The sequence below is a fragment of the Choloepus didactylus genome, chromosome 5, assembly GCF_015220235.1.
Source record: "Choloepus didactylus isolate mChoDid1 chromosome 5, mChoDid1.pri, whole genome shotgun sequence".
In the NCBI taxonomy this organism is placed as follows: Eukaryota; Metazoa; Chordata; class Mammalia; order Pilosa; family Megalonychidae; genus Choloepus; species Choloepus didactylus.
This window is the reverse complement of record NC_051311.1, coordinates 3,706,173-3,726,679: the sequence shown is the minus strand read 5'-3', so window position 1 is coordinate 3,726,679 and position 20,507 is coordinate 3,706,173. Positions and strand designations below refer to the sequence as shown.

The 20,507-nt window shown below is 38.9% G+C and overlaps 1 protein-coding gene across 1 annotated transcript in view; it reads right to left on the bottom strand.

The window, feature by feature from the left end:
• MALRD1 (MAM and LDL receptor class A domain containing 1) overlaps positions 1-20,507 on the bottom strand; it is a 703,831-nt gene that overhangs the window by 187,646 nt on the left and 495,678 nt on the right. The gene's annotated exons all lie outside the window — the stretch shown is intronic.

Here is a 20,507-nt window from a genome sequence, read left to right as displayed (position 1 = left end):
GTGTCTTGATTAGTTTACGGAGTTCTTTAAAAATGCTGGCACAGACCCAGACGCTTGCTGGCTTCGCTCAGAGATGTGTGGAGTTGCGGACCCCTGATGTTGGCTGATGCTTAGACATTTTGTAGAACGCCATTCTGAAACGCAGCCTGGGAGCAAGCAGACACCAGCCACGTGCCTTCTCAGCTAACAGAGGTTTTCTGGATGCCAATGGCCTTTCTCCAGTGAAGGTCTACTCATGATTATGCCTTGGATTGGATGCTTTTATGGCTGTAGGGCTGTAAACTTGTAACTTAATAAATTCCCTTTATAAAAGCCAATCCATTTTGCATGACAGCTGCATTAGCAAACCAGAGCACTCCCCAAACACACGCACACACATGCAATTAAATGCAACTGGTTTCCTTTTTGTGAGTCATATAAATAAAATTTAATTCTCTTTAACCAAAAAGAAAAGACCTTGTAACCACGATCACATGATTCACAGCATTCACTGGGGAATGTGACTAGTGAATAAAGTGACCAAATATTTATGCCATCTACTGCACTCCTTTTCTCCTGGTTTACTCAAGGCCATCTGTTTCAAGAAAATGGAATATTTCATACACTGTGCATTAGCAGGAATCTGTGGGTCATGGAGATTGGTTAATATCATAACTTGTTCTAAGTTGCTCGAGTCACTCTCCGATCATAGGAGGAATGACAGACGTGATTCTGAAAGTCACTGTAGGATCTTCTCTGAGCGACAGGTAGCTCCTGTTCTCCTCAATGGTATTTGCACATGGAAGATCACTGCATCAAACACGATGTTGACATCATTGCCAAAATTCATCAAAGTTACTGTTCCCTTCAAATTAATTCTTTGTGGCTTTTACTAGTGGAGCATATAATGAATGTATTTATATATATAAATGAATGCTACCTTGGTTACATACTTATTTGTAGTTCCAAATCAAAGCTATTAAAATATTTTCTAATTAAAAATTATCACTTTTCTCTGTGGCATCTTGATATCGATCCTCTTGTATATTTTGTTAAGCAATAATTGTGAGCTAATAGTGACAATCAATTGAAGTACGTACCCACTCAGAGGCATGTTCTTAATCTTTATCCGTGTTCTTGTCCCGTTCCTGGGGTGTAACCGATTGTAAATAGGACCCTTGTGTGAGGAACTATCAGGTGAGACGTGGAACCCCAAGGATTGCAGCTAGACCAGTACCTGAACGCCACAGACTCCCAGGAGAGCTTCATCTGGGACTTCTGGTCCCCAAACCTGTGAGCTGGTTGAGTCAGCCTGTGTGTGGCACCCCAGCAGCTCTGGCGAACCCAGACACCTTCAGAGCCGGCTGTGGGATAACCCCAGCAGCTCAGGTGAACCAGGGCATGCATTAGTTGGCTTTACGCCCCCTTTTCTGCAGCATTTGATTCTTCAACACGAGGAATAATCCTGCACTGTTCCACCAGAGACAGCTGGAGACGCCAATGGCCAGGGGCTACTGCAAAGCTGAGGGAACACCACCCAGTAGCTGAACCGTTTGCCTTTTCACATTTTTGAAGGACATTTTTTCAACCGATATTAATCTAGCCTGGGCTGAGCGCCAGTGGACTGTGAGGAGAACAAGACCCTTGGCTGTCATCCTCCCCGAGGACACCTCTACCCTCACTGTTCTTAGAAATATATTGTATATGTTAACAGGTGTTGGTTAAGAAAAGGAGCACTATTTTAATTCACTTTGGAGTTTTGTAAGTTTCTTTCATATTTGACAAGGAGGTGACTTCCTTGTTTTCTTATTTGGAAAATAAAGACATACATGTGGCATGCATAGTGAAAATTTCCTTAGACTCCATTCATCAACCCACCAGGAACTGCCTTATTTCTTAAAAACACACTTTCTTTAAACCCATGCTATCTTTGATTACAGAAGATCAACTATGTTTTCCCTTAACCTGTTGCCTTAAGGATCTCCAATGCATTCAGATTGCACTCTATCAGACAAACTATAAAATGCTGTCCTGAATAAGAAAGATACAGTGTAACTCAGTGAGCTATAACAATTCTTTTCCTTATATGGTCAATGCTTAATTGAGACTATGGAATCTATTCACACTATGTTTGATGTGAAGAAACAGCCTTGAGCAAGTTCCAAATTAGGTACTATAGATATTCAGTCTGTTTGTATAAACCTGTTTTATATTTCATAGCTTGAGAAATGATGTAGTTCAGATTTAAATATATCTTTTCCCATGCTGTATTGCTAAGTGGATGATAAAAATAAAATATTCACAGCAGCAGGAAAAAGTTGTAATTGTGTTCATCAAAACATCAACTTTACAAAGTTAGGGATTCTGATTCAAAACCTTGTATTTCAGGAAATTATTGTTCTAACTGCATAAATACATTAAAAATTTAGTTCAGATGTTTCTTTTGAATAATTTTGGTAACGAGGCATTTATTTTAAAGCTTGAATTATGTATTCTGAGTGCTCCGTGGGGAGGCAGGGCCTCTCTTACAGGCTCCAGCCCACCACCTCTCAGCCTCCTGAGCGTCACAGTAAGTCCATATCTGAGTTTTCCCTATTACGTACTTAAGTCCAAGCAACTTAATAAGTATTTATATTCGGACAGTACCGTGGGTATCTGAAAAAACTATACATACAATTTGAAAAAAAATTAACATTTTTATTTCATTCTTAAATAGTCACAATTATTTTCTAACGTAGTATGCGCTGTTGGCACTGCACAAATCCTCAAACCATACTTCAGATTAGACGCTACTGCCCTCATTTCATATTCTACATTTATTTTCCCCAGTACTTAATTTTATCATAGTAATCATTGAAAACTAAGGTAGCAAAGATTTAACATCATTGAAAGGCGTGTGCTACAACCTAAGGTTTGCATTTAGGACCATGTCTTCATTTGCCAAAACACACCAAGTGACAGGACACCATAACCTAGCCAAGTTGACCTGTGAAATTAAGCAACACAGGCAACATCAAGAAATTCAGCGTGTGTGTGTGTGTGTGTGTGTGTGTGTATGTGTGTGTGTGTGTGTTGTGTGTGTATAAAATTAGTGGGGATAGTAATCCATCATTTCATTGCAGCACATTATTTTGGTGCAAGGGAATCCCAGTTATTAGTTAAGGGAGTCTGGCTGAGCTTGTAGAGTATACGCCAACTGGAATCTTATTATCTGCATATTCAATTTTGGTTTTACAATATCCTGCATTCAAACACAAAAATCATAAAGCCAATTCCTGGCCAAAGTGTTAATGCATGCAAATGTGAAATTGTATTTGTTTTAAAATTTAAGAACGTGGAACTATGCCTGACAATTTAGAGGCCACCGTTGCACATTTGGTCTTTGGAGGGTTTGAATTCTGGAGCTCTAGCATGTGTAAGTTTGGCTTTGCAAGGGGAACAGATTTGTTGCAATGCCATATTTTTTTATTGAGACTCATAAATGTGAAAAGCTGCTTAGCCTCTTGAAATTACTAATGGAAATATATGAATGATGCAGGAACTATGTCCTGAATCACATAGGTATAAAACCTTACATTGAATTATACTTTCAGAATAGACTCATTTTTATTTAGCAAGCTCAGCCTAGCCCCACTTTCAAACACGTATAAACTTTCAGTTGCTTCATTGAAAACTGCCTGTTATATCTGGCAAAAACCTTGGGGAAAGGTCAATCTAACCTACTATATGAAGTTCAGAGCGTATTAAAAGCAATAATAAAACTGAAATGTCTCAACTGCCACGGTGGGTGCAAAGGTCAATGTTAAATTGCCATTAACCCAGCTCTCTTTATTTAAATGAGACTGAGGAATATTAACCCAGTTGTCATTTACATGTGACTCTGTGGAATATCAATGACATTCGTGGGGCAGGTCTTCAAAGCAGTGGGCTTTTCGATTGCTTGTTTGTTTCTGATTGCTTTGAGACTACTGACAGTTTTCTACTGGCCATTTTAGAAGCTACCCAACTCTCATATTTTAGATCAGAATGCGTTCAACTAAGGTTGTGACACCTATCCCAATTTAGGTACTACCATGTGTAGTGCTACCAGGTAAGTACTCTCAGGTAGAGTTTCTCAGGTATAGTACTCTCAGGTAGAATACTATCATGTACATTATCTTCAGGTACAGTACTGCCAGGTATAGTACTTCAGGTAAGTACTCCCAGGTACAGTACTCTCAGGTACAGTACTACCAGGTAAGTACTCTCAGGTACAGTTTCTCGGGTACAGTGCTCTCAGGTAGAACACTATCATACACATTATTCTCAGGTAGAGCACTGGCAGGTACAGCACTTCAGGTAAGTACTCCCAGATACAGTACTCTCAGGTATAGTACTCTCAGGTACAGTACTCACAAGCATAGGGGCTCACCATGTCTGATTTTTACCTCTCCCTACACTCTTGGTCCCCTAATATTTTCTTTACACTTTGTGTTTAATACTTCAATTTTTCTTATGCAGGTTTTATGATTACGGCTCTTAAAATTCTTAGTGTACAGACTTTATATTTCACATTTAATTGGCAAAAATCATGCACTGGATGGAGATTTCTCATCAATGTTCAATCTACACTCTTCTAGAACTGCACACATTTTCTAAAATTGGGGTCAGTCAATGTCAAATAGCATAAATTCAGCATTGAAGCACATTTTCTCAAATCACCATCGCTGTGTGACATTCAGGTGCTAAAAACGTATTCGGCATATCCAGAAACCTTCCTGGTGCTTTGTGGGCATCCATCACACATTGGTGCCATAGGGAGTGAAGATTCTAATTTGCCCTTTAGATGAGATTAGCTGCAATCTTGAGTGTTTGATAATGCTTCGTTCACTGCATTATTGTGCTATAAGGTAATCAATTTGATATTTTCTTTGTAAAAGGGCAGTTAATTCTTTTAAAAGAAAAGATATTTTATTATTATTATTATTTTTTACAGCTCAAGAGCCCTAGGAAGAATCAAATTCACTGCACTAGGGTCAAAGCATAAAAGACAATTTCCCATCTGAATTCACTCCCTATTTTAAATTGTGGGCAATTTTAGTCTTTTTTTTTTTCCTGCTCATAAAATAAAGCTGCCTAATGGTTTTTAAAATGCCATGCAACATGTCTCTCTTGCAAATAGCAAACACTCTTTCCTCAGAGTGCAACTTACTCAGGTTGGCTCTAAATCCTCTATAATTTCTGCCTGTCCCTCACTGCAAAATAGAAAGGCAGATAATGGCTATCAGTTGAAATGCCGTCAATCTGTTTGTACTTTACTTTTTCTCTAAATTTCCAAGGTGCTAGCTATTAGTGTCCTCAATTTTTAAAGGCCATGAAATGTAACAAGCTCAGAGAGAGAACAAAAGTCTCTTCGGAGTTGTCAAAAAGTTTCTTTAGAGTTGTCAAAATGGCCACCACAGAAACAGTGCCTCTGAAGAGAAATGAATTTTTTTCACGGTATTTGAGAGAAATGTTATTAGGTGGCTTCTATTTGCATTTTGAAGGACTGCACAATTTACAGATTTGGGTTTTTTCAAATTTCTGCATTTTCTAACATTTTATTCCATAGGAATCATTCTCCTTTGTGGATAATTGTCAACTTTTTAAGAAAAGAACCTGCTTTTCTACAGAAACTCCCATTTTAATACTCTTTATTTACCTGATGTGGTACTGTCATTTTCCCCCTCAGTATGCATTGATCTGATATGAAAATGAAGCTTCTACCTGTGACATGCCGACTCAAAATAGATTCATCTTATTTTGAAAGCTGCTAATTTCTTCAGCAGCAAGGATATCTCACTCAGGAGAAGGCAGTGTAGAAACAGAGTTGGTTGGCTGTAAGTTTAGTCAACTCAAGGGGTCTGGACCCCTTGGTGCTGATACTCGAAGAATCAGGATTCTTCATTTTCTTCTCAAGATGCTTTGCAAAGTATATTAAAAACAGAGGCAGTAAAATAATCCCTCTAGAAGCGTCCTTTGGTTAGTGCACAGGAAGGATTGCCTTCCGGGAGAGGGTTTGCTAATCCACGCCTGGGAGCCAGAGGAGTTTCTGTGCTCGGGCATTGAAATGCGGAGGAGGTAGAGGAAGACACGGGGAAGGGCTCTTTGCCAGAATATATGTCTAGAAGATAGTTTTGGATTACAACCATAGTGCTAAGTGCATTTTTTGTAAAATACCTGTGTTAGGGGATAAGATTCATTATTTCACAACATCTAAGTTTTTAGATATCTTGAGGTGACAATATATGAAAAAATGTAGAGCTAGTGAATTAACAAATTTATAAACATCTTTGTGTTAATAGGAAAGGAGCATCTTTGACATGGAATTGTTAAACCACATCCGTGCAGTAAGCATCAGGACTTGTTCATTAAGTTGGCTGCAATGGGGCAGAAGGAAGTTCAGGGGAGGGATGTACGCAGCTGTGTATGTATTTCCATTTTGATGTACCCATTGTATGTGTGCATCTCTTAGATGTACCACGGGAAAACATTGTTAAATAATCCAATGGAAACAGACCTTCCTGTTAATATTTCAATACAGGTCTGCTAATGAATTCTCTTAGATGCATTATACTTATCGTACCCTTGTTTTATGTCTTAAATTGAGCATTAAGGCAATGAAGTTTTTGTAACTCTGAAAATATCTATAGAGGCCTGCTGTCATTTTTGTCTTTTATGAAAATTTGTCCCCAAGAAAGGCAGGAATAAATTTTTTCCCCTGATTGAGTTGGTATCATGTATTCTTGGTTATCACAACACTCATGGCTTTGGTACTTTGAATTGGTAAATATTCATGAAAAAGCACAATACCTTCTGTGTGACCCCAACCACATGAAAATATTTGCTCAGTTGTTTGTATACACATAAAGGACCTAGAAGGACGTCAAATTGCAAACTGCTTGTGATCCTGGATGACTTTGTATTCTTTGCTTCTTGGGTTTTTCAGTTTTCTATATTGCACAATTAACTAAAAAGTTTGAAAAACATTATTTATAAAAAGCATATGTTATCTTCATAACATTTATGCAACTAGATTTCATTTGCCAATTAAACAGGAAATGTGTTTCCTAGTTATGCAGGAAGGAAGAACTAATAAGGTAGAAAGTGTCCTCTTCAGGTAAATGTTAAATTATAACTATTATAGAAGAGATTGGACTTCATTTCAATTTCCAATTCACTTTACCCAAAAGAGTGTGGAAAGCCAAATGAGAACAGAAGAATGTCTATTTTTGTTGAAAGAGAAGAAGATATCATCAGACTCTTTGAATGAAAATGTAACAAAGAGCAAACACAGGCAGGATTTCCTACAGTTAAGCCTTCAAACCCTGACTCTACCACTTATTAGTGTGTGACTTAGGCAACCTATTTAAATTTTCTAGGACTTGGAAGTCATAAGAGATAGTAATAGTAAATAATTCATCCTCATGGGGTTGTCACAAAGATTAAATGTCACCACATATGTAAAATGCTTAGGACAAAGCTGCAAATTAGAAGCACTCTCCCAGGAAATTTTGGGATTAGATATAAAGGTGGTTTTAGCAGCAGAAATAAGGCAATTAATCATGAGTTACTGACAGAATAACTACTTTATATAAGGCATGTTGAGTGTTGGAGTGATGGGAGACATAAATGCGTTCAAAACCAAACTGTGATACACGTAAACTTTGTGAAGTTGGGCTAATCAATAAATCTCGTTGAGTCTCATATTCCTCATCTGTAAAGTGAGGATGACAGTGGTGGTCCTGGGGTCGTTGAGAGCAGGTAAGACCAAATATTGCCATAAATGGTAAAGGTTATGAAGCTCAGCAGCCAGAGTATGGCTTGAAGTTGGTGAATGAGGAAAGCCTTCATGAGGGGGATCATTACATCGGGGTATTGACAAATAAGTGATATTTCAATGGTAGCGGTGGGGAAAGGGGAAGAGAGGTGAGTGGAAACAATGATTCTCGGTGAAAGAATGGTACGGCTGAAAGTTGACATGTAGAGCATTCCCTTGAGGAAAAAGACAGCTTGTGGAAGAATAAAGGAAAACCTGAAATCAGAAGCACAGTTTTTGGGGAAATACAGAAGGACCAGAAGGCCAGCCTGATGGTTTGGAGGAGCAGGGGTGACTCTTCAGAGTTGGAGATCCCACGTCGGATGAAGCGTGGCCGACCGCGGAGGCCATGTGGACCGGGAGATGAGCTGCCTCAGTTGATGTCTGCAGTAGCCCAGGCATGAATGAGGGCGGCAGAAGTGGAATTGCAAAGAAAGGACACAGAGGATAAGTTGAGAGTGAGGAGCTAATAGAATTTGGAATGGGAATTACAGTGTTAAACTACGTTTTGGCAATGGGTATCAAAGGGTGATGCCAATACTAGCGATATTAGAGTTCGATGGAGGAGATTTCTTCTGAGAGGAAGAGGAGTTTGAGTTGGATACATGACTTGGAGATGCTGAGTAGTGCCTAGCTGACAACAGGAAATGTGGGGCTAGATTTTGGAAATAAGGACTAGAGACATGTGGGAATTAGCAAATTTAAATACTACCGAGAATAAAAATCTGAGCAAGCAAAAACTGTGGGAAGAAATGTAAAGATGGTCAAAGTCAGAACATTGGGAAAGATATTTGGTTTACAAAAAGAGGAAGAAAAAGCACCAAAGGCAGAAATAACATTAGGGAAAAAATCACAGCCCACTGACCCTCAAAGGGAAACTCAAGAAGTTGTGGATCAATAAACTGTGTCCATGCAACGTAACAGGGAGAATTAGGTCTTTGCCATTATTAGACTATTTAAGTCCTGAGAGGGTGAATTTAAGCTCCTTGAGGGCAGGAGCTGTGTTGTGTAATTAATTATCTTCCCTATGTCCAAGCCAATGACCAAGAGTGGATGATCAAGGATAACATTTTTGCAGAGGACAAATTGTGGTCAACTGAGGATGTGTGCAGTAAGGAAGAGGATGCAAACAATGTGTGGGGAATGGCAACTTGTAATAAGAGAAGTGGAAATGCTGATAGAAGAGCAGCTAGGTTAGTGGAGTTAGGTGTTTCTCTTTTATTTTATTTTTTTAATCAATGTGGGAGAGAATGGTCTATGCTCAAGAGCTAAAAGTCTAGTGCAGAAATAGAGAGGGAGTTTAAGGACACTTAGAAAGGGGAGTAAATATAAGGGGACATGGCTTTGAGCAGACAGAAAGGGGAGGTTTAATGGTCCATTAGTTTACTGAGAAATGAAGCCTATAAATATGTACTTGGTGAATTTCTCCTAGAGAAAATATGATATCTGCATACTTGTAAGATGATGAAATAATTAACCTGAAAGATATCTAGGTTAATTTTTCAGGGTTTATTCTTGCTCACCATGATTCTAAAAGAACCAATTCATTCACAAGCTTCTCACTGAGCAAACATTTGACGGGATGGATGATACACTTTGGACTAAAAAATAGAAAAAAAGATAAGCATCATCTGTCCTATCAGAAATAGTTACTAAGTCTTCTAGGAAATATTTTAAATGAAAGGCAAATAAACCAAGAGAAAAGAAAGGAAAACAGGCATTAGGATTTCGTTCTCCCCCCTGGCATAAGAATTTGGTGTCATCAGTTGGGGTATCTGATTCAATCACTAATGTGCGACGTGGGAAGGCAGCCGGGCAATGCTTTTGGGCAGAATAACAGAAACCTGTTTGGATGATCACGCTAGTGTTCGAAGAAATATAGAGTTGTTAGAGATAAGCTGGGCTTGTTCTTGTTGTCTGAACACCACCAAAGTCAAGCCAACCTTCTGTCTCAGAGAAAAATGAGAGAAACTAGAATGACCCTGCCATGAACATCAGTGAGGATTCCTTGGACAGAAACTTTTAATTTCTAATTCTTGTTAACAAGCAAATGGTGCCTGTCATTCATTGTCTTTGGAGGTGGAGAACCCAACTCTGCAGCAGCCAAAGCCTCCGACATATCCTGAAGTCTATCAGCCTGGTTTTCTTTCTTGGGATTAGTGAATATTGGGATGGAATATCTGTATTTCTAAAAAGTAACTAGAGAAAAGGGAAAAATAGAAATGATATTGAAGCAAAATAGCCTCTGGAGTAAATAGGAAATGAGGGAAAAAAACACTTATTTGCTTTGAGCCATCTAATTTAGATAAAATGCAAGCTTTTTAAGACAGCAAAAATGATATCAACACATTTCTGATTTTTAGAAAAGAAATTATTGATTATTGATCATTTATATGATCATCATATTTACACATTTCAAGAAGTGCTGAGAGAGTTGTATTGGGCAGTAAAGCAAGATTCTTCCAAATACAGCTTTGCTTCAGGCACACGCGGATCCAAATGTGGGAGGGTAAGTTATTCACTGCCCTGGGCACTGAGACCCCTCTGTGGGGATGAAATGGGGACGCTTGCAGGGTGCCAAGAACACAGCAACAGGCTCTCGATGCATGTGGTTGCATCGAGTCATGCGGGTTTTGACACCATGACATTTCCAATTAGAATAACAGTGAATTATTAATACGTGCATGTTATTCCTTTAAAAACAGTTAATCTGTCCTGTATGAAAGGAAAGCATCAATATCCTTCATTCCAAGCCAAATGGAAGTATTTAATCATTGTATTTTTATAATATTTAAAAATAACAGAGCTGAAATATTTTTAAAAGAATTAATGTTTATCAAAGAGATTAATAAAAGGCAAAAACATTAGTTATACTATTTGCTATTACTCATTTTATATTAATATTCCCAGTCATTTCTCCTGAAAAAAAAAAATCTGCTTCCACCTAATGCTCATGTTTTGGTGCTGTAATAGAAGAGTCAAGGGAAAAGAAAAAGGAGACAAGAAGAGCAGAAAATGAGAACATTCATAATGTAGAGAAATGTCATCATGCACAACCTCAGTGTGCCAAAGAGAAATAACAATGAAAAAAAATTAGAATAAACTATATAAATATTTTGTAATTAGGCTGTGACAGTGGGATCTTTCCAAAGCATGCTGAAGAAATAAACAGACTTGAAAATCAAGTAGACCAGAGAAACCCTCTAAAATAATCTGGGACAAAGTCATAGGTGGTGACAAACTGCAGTCCCACATTATCTCAGACCATGGAGGAGAGGTTGCTGTTTAATTCATTGTTTATCAAAACCATGAAAGCAAAGCTGCCCATGGGCTGATTTGCAGTGAAGGTGCAGTGTTGGCAGCACTGGTGGTTTCAGTTCTGTTGTTGGGTGAGATCTATGAGGTGGTGATTGCTATAAAATTCAACCCAAGTATGTAGTCAGACTAAGTTCTTTCTATTCAAGAAGATTCAGAATAGGATTGTCTACTTGTCAAACAATTAAACCTTTCAATAAGGAAAGTGCCATTCTGCCAATAAGGATTAAAGCATAATAGTGGTGATGAAAACAATTTCAGGACATTATCTGAAAATGAAGACCCAATAAGAGTTAATACAAAATGTATAACCATAGATCTGGAATGCTTATACATAACTGATGAGATATACAAGCATGTTCATTACAGAGATGTTATCAGAGAATCATAAATATTGCCCAAAGGTCAGAAAAACTGTGATTTCATAAAACCAATAAAATATCAAGCTTGACTAAATAGTAGAAAAAGAAAAGAATATAAAAGAGAAGTTAAAATAGGCAAATAACAAATGATGCTGTTTTTCCCTTTGAAAATTATGGAACAAATTGTGAGCAATAATTCAGAAAATCAAATTTCTGGACACAGAAATTGCTGCTATCATAAGAAGACAGTCATGTTAATGTTTAATTATTAGAACATATTTTGTTCGCAGACCTAATGCAATGTTATGAAGATAATATATCAGATTAAGCTAAATTATTAAAAGCATGCCATTTGGCTTTTTACATGCTTTTTTTTTTCAAAGTTCTTTCACTGATTGTAAGTTAAAGAGTTCATCTTCGCAGCCTTCGAAATCCAGCGTGTATTTTACACTTGGAGCACATCTCAGTTCAGACGCCCCGAGTTTCCAGGTCTTAACTCGGCCATGTGGCTAGAGGTGACCCTGTCGAATAGTGCAGGCGACAGAAGAGTCTTAAGTTGGTGTTCCAAACCCCTGCTCAGTCACCCATGTGTCTTCGTCACGTTTTTTAACCTTTATAGTCTTTAGGTTCTTCCACATCACAATGATTTAAAAGAGTAAATGATAACACATGCAAAGCTCCTTTTACCGTTTGCGACTCTTAGGAAACTTTTAACAGAGGTTAGTTCTCTTCCTCTAAATCCCTTTAAAATTTCACTTTATTTTGCTTACAAAATTCCTTTTATTTGGTTTTGTGTGAATGGACTAAGAAAAGCGAGTATTCAGCAGTCATCTTTAGCACTTTGTAAAACTCAAAATAGTAAGGCACTCATTTTCAATTTAGTGGTGACACCTGAAAATTTCTTTAACAAACCCTCCCCACTCCCAACTCCTCCTCCTGTCATTCCTGGATTCTGATTAACTCTTTCTATAAGGCTTCACTTTTCCTTCTCTCTCACAGCTGGTACCAATCCCAACACACTAGACGAATTAGTTGTTATGCTTGAAATTGACTTCCCATCGCCTCTGCTGCAATGTCAGCCATAGGATGACAGGCATCCTGCTCTGATTCCTTCAACGTATAGTCCAAGCACTAAGAACAGGGACTTGCAAAAAATGGGCTGTAACTAATATCCACTGTATGAGTGAATGATTGAACCAATGTTGTTTTCATGCCAGCCATACATCATTTTATTTATTTGTCACTCACTTGGGAAAACTCTTCTGTTTTATTCACATGTTTTTTTTAATTAAATTCAGTTTTATTGAGATATATTCACATACCATACAATCATCTATGGTGTACAATCAACTGTTCACAGTACCATCATATAGTTATGCATTCATCACCCCAATAAATTTTTGAACATTTTCCTTACACCAGGAAGAATAAGAGTAAAAAATAAAAGTAAAAAAGAATACCCAAATCACCCCCCCATCCCACCCTATTTTTTAGTTAGTTTTTGTCCCCATTTTTCTACTCATCCATCCATACACTGTACAGAGTGCGATCCACAAGGTACATATGTTTTTAAAGTGATGACTGAGGCATCACACAAATCACAGATGTTTGTCTTTCAAACTCTCTTGGGCTTTCATATCATTTTATTTGGTATGTTATTAATTAACTTCCCTTGGGATAGCCATAAAACAACAATCATAAACAGAGGTCTGTTCTGAACTGGCATCATAGAAATTACAATGATTTTAGGGAACCAAAAAAAGGGGGGGGTGCAGTTTGCCTTTACACGTATTCTTTGATACATCCCAGAAACATTTGAAATCCAAGTGAAAAGATGATGATGATGATGATGATGATGATGATGATAGTTCTTCACTTCTACCATGTGTGTAACTCTTTGGATATTTTATGAATATTCAGTTCATATTCCATGCTGGATTTTATATTTTAGGGCTTTTCTCACTTGATTTGTATCACAGTCATACTTTGTAGGAAATATTCTTTTAATGTTTTTATTTTGGAAAATTTCAAACATATACTAAGGTAGAAAGAACTATAATGAATTCTCATATCCATTAAAGAGCTTCAGCAATTTTCAACCCATAATCAGTCTTGTTTTCTCTGCATTCCCACCTATATCCTCCTTAACATTGTTGATTATTTGAAAACATTCATAGATGTCAAATCATATAATCTATAAATACTTCAGTATGTTTTTCTACAAGACAAGGACACCTTTTTTTTTCACTAAATACTACACTTAAAAATTAACTGTATTTCCTTTTCTAAATTAAATATCTACTCAGTGTATACATTTCCCATTTTTTCTCATAAATGCATTAATTTTTTAAATTAAGTTTGCTTTTCTAAGGATTCAAATCAGTAATGCTATGTTGGTTGAACATTCAAAGCTAATCAACACAATTTACCATACAAGTAAACTAAAATAGGAAAACAGAACCACATAATCATCTCAATAAATGCAGAAAATGCATTTGAAAAATCTCAAGATTCATTCATGTTAAAAACTCTCACCAAGCTAGGAATAAAAGGGAAATTCCTCAACTCAACCTGAGCTGTATTTCCTTTATTTTGTTAGTCTCTTCACTCCCTTTTACTCTATGGGTTGGCACCTTCATCTCTTCTTTGCAGTTTATCTGTTGATGAAAGATCATCTTGGTCCCTGTAGATTACCCAAATCTGGATTATGCTGATTGTATCCCCAGGATTTCGTTGTCAAGTTTCTTCTTCCCTTGTGTTTTCCAGAAAACTAATATCTTGATGAAATTCAGATTTTATGTGTGTTTTTTGGCAAGAATATTTTATAAGTGTCAAAGTACTTCATCACATCAGCATGTGCTATCAAGCTGTCATTTTTGGTGGCATTAAAATTGATCAGTGGATTTAGGTGTTACCAGTCTGATCAATATATTATAAGGCAGATTTAACCTTACGGTTTTAGCAGTCCTTGCTGATAATTATCTATACTACTTAGTTAATTAAGAATTCCAAAGTGGTGATAGTCTCATTTTAATATTACTTCCTTATCCACTATCTGGAATTCTTCTATAAAGAGTAGCTTTCCCTCAACAAATATTCGGTTACCCTGAGGTATGAGAAGGCAGAATAAATGTTTGATTTGTAAAATATTCTTACAGAACTGTAATTTACATACCATAAAGTTCACCTGTTTAAAGTGTACAATTCAATGTTTATTTTTCATATAATTGTGTAATCATAATCACAATCTAGTTTTAGAACATTTTACCAGCCACCCCTCATCCTCCGTCCACATCCCCCAACCATCCACTACTCTACTTTCTATTGCTACAGATTGCCTGTTCTCAACATTTCAAATAAATGGTACGATCAATATATGGGATTGTTTTGGGTGTGACTGGCTTCTTTCATTAATCAGAATGGTTTTGAGGTTTATTTATGTTGTAGTATGTTTAAGAACTTCATTCCTTTTGCTGCTGAATAATATTCCATTGCATAAGTAGACCACATTTTGTTCATCCATTCATCCATTGATGGACATCTGGCTTGTTTCCACTTTTGGGTTATTATGAATAATCGTGGTATGAATATTTGTGTAAAAGTTGTTGCATGAACATATATTTTCTTTTCTTTTGGTTATATACCTAGGAGTGGGATTGCTGGGTCTGTGTTTAAGATTTTGAGTAACTGCTAAACAGTTTTCTGTCACTTTATATTCACACCAGCAATATAGGAGGGTTCTAATTCCCCCACATCCTGGCCAATACTAATTACCGTCTGATTTTTGATTATAGTAATTCTGGTGGGTGTGAGGCAGTGTTTCACTGTGGTTTTCATCTACATTTCCCTAATAAATAAGGATATTGAGCACCTTTTCATCTGATTTTTGGCCATTTGTTTATGTTCTTTGATAAGTATACAGTCAAATAATTTTCCAGTTTTTAAAAATTGGCCTACTGGTCTTTTAGTTATTGAGGTGAAAGAATTCTTTATTTTCTGGACACAAGTTCCTTATTGGATCTATGGTTTGGAAATATTTTCTCCCATTCTCTTACCCATTCACTTTATGGTGACTTTTGATGCCCAAAACTTTTAAATTATGATAAAATTCACTTTATTTTTTCTTTTGTCATATGTATCTTTAATGTATCATCTAAAGAAGCCATTGTCTAACCCATGGTCATGAAGAGTCACTCCTATTTTTTTCTAATAGTTTTATAGTTTTGATTCCATTTATAAAATCTTCCATTTATTTCTCTGAGTTACCATTTGTATACGGTGTGAGGTAGGGTTCCAATTTCATTCTCTTTCCTGTGGCTAGCCAGTCCACCCACCACCCTTTGTTGAAAAAGCTGTTCCTTCTCCCCTCGAATGATCTTGGCACCCTCGTTGAAATCAGTTGGCCGTGAACACACGTGTTTTGCATCTGGTTCTCTAGTCTATTCCAGTGACATCAGTGCCTGTCCTTACACCAAACCACACTGTCTAGGTTATTGTGGCTTTGCTGTAAGTTTTGAAATTGGGAACTGTGAGAACTTTCTTCTTCTCTTCAAAAATTGTTTTGCCCTCTTTGGATCCCTTGCATTTCCACATGAATTTTAGGATTAGCTTGTCAATTTCTTCAAGAAAGGCAGATTTCATTTTGATAAGAATTGTGTTAAATCTATACATTTATTTGGGGAATATTGTCATCTTAACAATGTAGAATCTACTAGCCATGAACTTGGGATGTCTTTTCATTTATTTAAGTCTTCTTCAGTTTCTTTTACAATGTTTCAAAATACTTGATTTTCCCTTTTTTTATGAGTTTCCAGAAAAAAGTAAATTTTATTTCCCAGTTTCCTCCAAATATGACCAATATCTTTTAAGTGTCATTATGAACTTGTGGATTTTAAATGAGACTGATTAGAAAAAACAAAACAGAACAAAATTAGTGGCATAGTGCACAGCAAGTCTGGATTCTGGAGGCTCTTCTTTCTAATAACTCGTGTGTTTACCTGTTTCCTTAAGTTTGGGTATGCTTGTCAGAAAGCCAGCTCAGTTAGCTTTCTTTATATCATGGTACACATAAAAATGGTTCTCCTTGCACAGTGTGCTAGGGTGAACAAAGGGTGGTGATTGCAGCCCTTCCTTTCCTGCCGTGTTTGATTTGGGGGGCACCTGCCTTCACCCCAAGTTCAGGAAAAGTTGGCTGAGATGGAGCCACGAGGCTGGAGGTGAACACCCACAGCGACGGTTTTCTAAAGAGCAACGAGAAAAGATGACACATGTCCGCTATGCCGAGTCATCTGATTCCTCCCGGGATAGCTGTTCTGTTTGCACCCCCTAACCTTTCTCTTTGACGGCACTGGCTGTCTGTGCATGCCTGGCGTGTCCTGTCCTGGTCATCTGCCTAGATTTATGAATGGGTGGCCTTGTTATTTGGTCATGCATGCCCACTCCCGTCATGCCGACTGGTGTGAGCGGCGCTCACCGGTGGGCCTGCAGACCAGCAGGCTTTCCTGCAGGGCTGTCCTTCCCAGACGGGGCCCCTCCTTAGGATCTGATGAGGGCTTCTTAAAAACCCCGATGCCCGGCCTCACTGTGCATGGGTTGAATCCGTCTTGGGGGCAGATGCAGGGTTAGTATTTTTAAGATGCCCCTAACGATTCCTGCAGGCAGAGGCGGTTGTGAGCCCAGGCCAGGCGGGCACCTGGAGGGCCGTGGGCTTCTATCCTGGGCAGGTTCTCTGTGCTCCTCCCGGGCAAGCCTATCGCGTGGCACCTGTGCAATCCCAACGTGATTCTGGCTCTTCTCCAGGCTGTACCACCCTGGTGATAATCCCTTCCCAGGCAGGCATCCGATGCCCTCCAGAGAGCGGTTCCCTAACTTCATCCTGAGAGGGCCTTGGCTGTGAGCAGTGTGCTTGGGAGCCGGGTCTCTGCCGGGAAGCGAGGAGGGCTGCGTGGGCCACCGCCCCTGGGGTTCCGAGCGCCGTGTCCACATGTGTCCATCACCACCGATCCTGGCAGGTGTCACTTTGATCTGGGAACGTCTGTGTGGCTTCTCTGAGAAGCCCTGCGGTGAGCCAAGTCTCCAGGGCTGTGGCTTCTGCTTCTCTGCTCCTGTGGATCCCATCCGACTGTTGTTCCCTTCTTCCAGGAATGGCAAAAAATTTCTGGTCTGCTGATTGCAACTTTAAAGAAAAAGTGTTACAATACTGTTATTGCCTATTTCTGGGTGTGAGCATGTGTGCATGTGTAAGAGATGTGTGCCGTGAGTGTGTGAGTGTAAAATGTTGGTGTGACAGTGTGAACATGTTGAGAGTTTGTGAGCGTATGACTGCGTGCACGGGTATGAATGAGAGAAGGAGCATGTGCACACGTGCAAGTGAGTGGGTGTGAGTGTGAACAGCTTAGAGTGATCCAGGAACAATGTTCTCATAAAGTGTGAGCGAGAGTCATTGCACATATCTAGCCCCGTGCCCCTGCCCCAAGCAAATGACCTCGGGAGCCCTCCCTCTCTCGGGGCGCAGGCTGGGACCGCGGTGAAAGCAAGAATGGAAGCGGGGAACGTGGCCCCAAATGCCGAGGCTCAGGGGGTTGTGGCAGAGCTGTGTGTAGGGGAAGATGCCATGGGGACGTCCTGGGCCAGCGGTGGCTCCAGCGCTGCGCACCACAGTTTTGTGTCACTGTGCCGGCTTAGTGAGCCCCTCTGCTTCCCGAGTGACAACATCGGTCCCGCGTGTCCCACAGGAAGCTCGGGCACCACCTGCCCAGCCTGCAGGCACTGCCAACCTGGTTTCAGGTACCTTATGTTTGTTGAACGCTTTATATCTTAAGCTGCTATTATACCCTTTAGGGTACTAGTATGACTGAGATTATTTCATGGTAATTTTTGTCTGTGGATTGTAAACAGAACTGCACAGTGGTAAATGTGGATTATAGCAGAATATAGCATCCTGCGGTTACATTGCAAACCTCCTGTAAATTCACAACCTCAGCCTTCAGCACAGTGCATGGCATTTATTAACCACCCAGAAAATGCTTCTCATGCTAATCGGTTCAAAACCATTTGCTGCTAATACAGAAGGGGAGAGAAGCAAGTAACAGGAGACCTACTCAAGGGTTTATTAAGTGCTATTCAATCTCTTTTTAAGTGCTGGAGGGAATATAGAAATAGCGTGAGATATGATTCCTGCCCTATTGGATGTATAGTCTAATTGTGGAGGGAGTCAGTTACACTATAAAAAAAGGAAATAAAGTTACAAAGGGAGAGAAAGAAGAGAAGCTGTGTGTATACCTTTGCTGATTCGTGTCACCCGAGTGTCACTCTCACCGTTAGACCCCACACACATCACACCTGAGCCTGGCACCCACGGCAGACTGGAGATCGGGCTAATGTCTGTAGCTTCTCGCCAAAACTTCAGCAATGGCTCCAAAAAGTCTTATAAATAGACCTGGGCCTGGCCCTGAAAATGTCCTCCTTGGGTATAACAGTTCTTCTCTGTGCAACAAGTGATGAGATCCACAAATACAGCTTTAATTAACAGCAATGTTGTGATGCTTAGAAATAGCCTGGGGGCTCTTTTAATCTCCTGGCCTTCTCATAAACAGTGTGTTTTTCCCAGGGAGTCAAAATTAATGAATGTCCTTACAATTTCTTTAGCAGCCCATTGTCTTGGAGATGCCTCAACCAGCTCACTGAGTCGGATCAGTGCATCGAGGACGATATAATCAGGCGGCTTTGAAGAGCGCAATCTGTAAACATACACTCTCAAGAAGCAATTAACGTGGAGAGCCACAAACCTTTCTGTCAGGGTATTTATTTTTATCAGTGGACAACATTGCTGGTAGACAATATTGTATGAATAACCAGATTCAAAGCTTTTCATGTGGTCTTTAATGAATTTACATCAGCTAGGAGAGTTCAGAAAAGCAAACAAGTTCTCCCACTAATCATCCGTAATTGTCCCACTAAAAAAGGCAGCAGTTGCTCGCCCATGTCTGTCTTTTTGAACAGTGGATGGAAACCTTGTCATATGTGATGACTTTGTGATTTTGTCCTCCACTGAGACTACAATACTTTTTTCTCGTTTAGCCATATTCTACCAGCAGGTGTGCTCTGTAGTTTTCAGTACTGTTTTAGGATAAGCAAAGATACTGTAGGTTTTCTCTAGAGAATTCACAAGCACTTATTTATCTAGAAATTATTGTCTGGAACTCAGTAGCAAAAATAAAAATCAGCTTATTTTTGTATTCCTGAAAAAGAGAAACATATTTATCCTAAGAAATTATCATAAAAGTTTAAAAAAATTTCTTCTAAATGCATATTATGATATTTATTATAATGAAACTGTTATAAAATAATTTGTTTGCTGTTAGATAATGTACCCGTTTGTATATGTTATGTCCCCAGAAAAAGCCATATTCTTTGATGCAATCTTGTGGGGGCAGAAATATTAGTGTTGATTAGATTGTAATTCTTTGATTGAATGTTTCCATGGAGATGTGCCCCACCCAACTGTAGGTGATAACACTGGCTGGATGGTTCCCATGGAGGTGTGGCCCCACCCATTCAGCATGGGTCTTGATTAGTTCACTAGAGCTCTATAAAAGCTCAGACAGAAGGAGCTCACTGCTAGAGCAAATGAGAGTGACATTTTGAAGAGCAGCTGCAGCTAAGAGAGGACAAAATGCCCCAAGAGCAACGCTTTGGAGAACGCCATTTTGAAACGCAACCTGGGAGCAAGCAGATGCCAGCCACGTGCCTTCCCAGCTAACAGAGGTTTTTCAGATGCCAATGGCCTTTCTCCAGTGAAGGAACCCTATTGTTGATGCCTTACCTTGGACAATTTATGGCCTTCAGACTGTAACTTTGTAACCAAATACATCCCCTTTATAAAAGCCATAAATATCCGTTTCTGGTATTTGGCTTAATGGCAGCATTAGCAAACCGGAACAGATAATTTTATAACTTATGCCATATCCAAAAAGTAGAATGCTATGCTGTAACTAAAATTAGGTTGCTAAAAT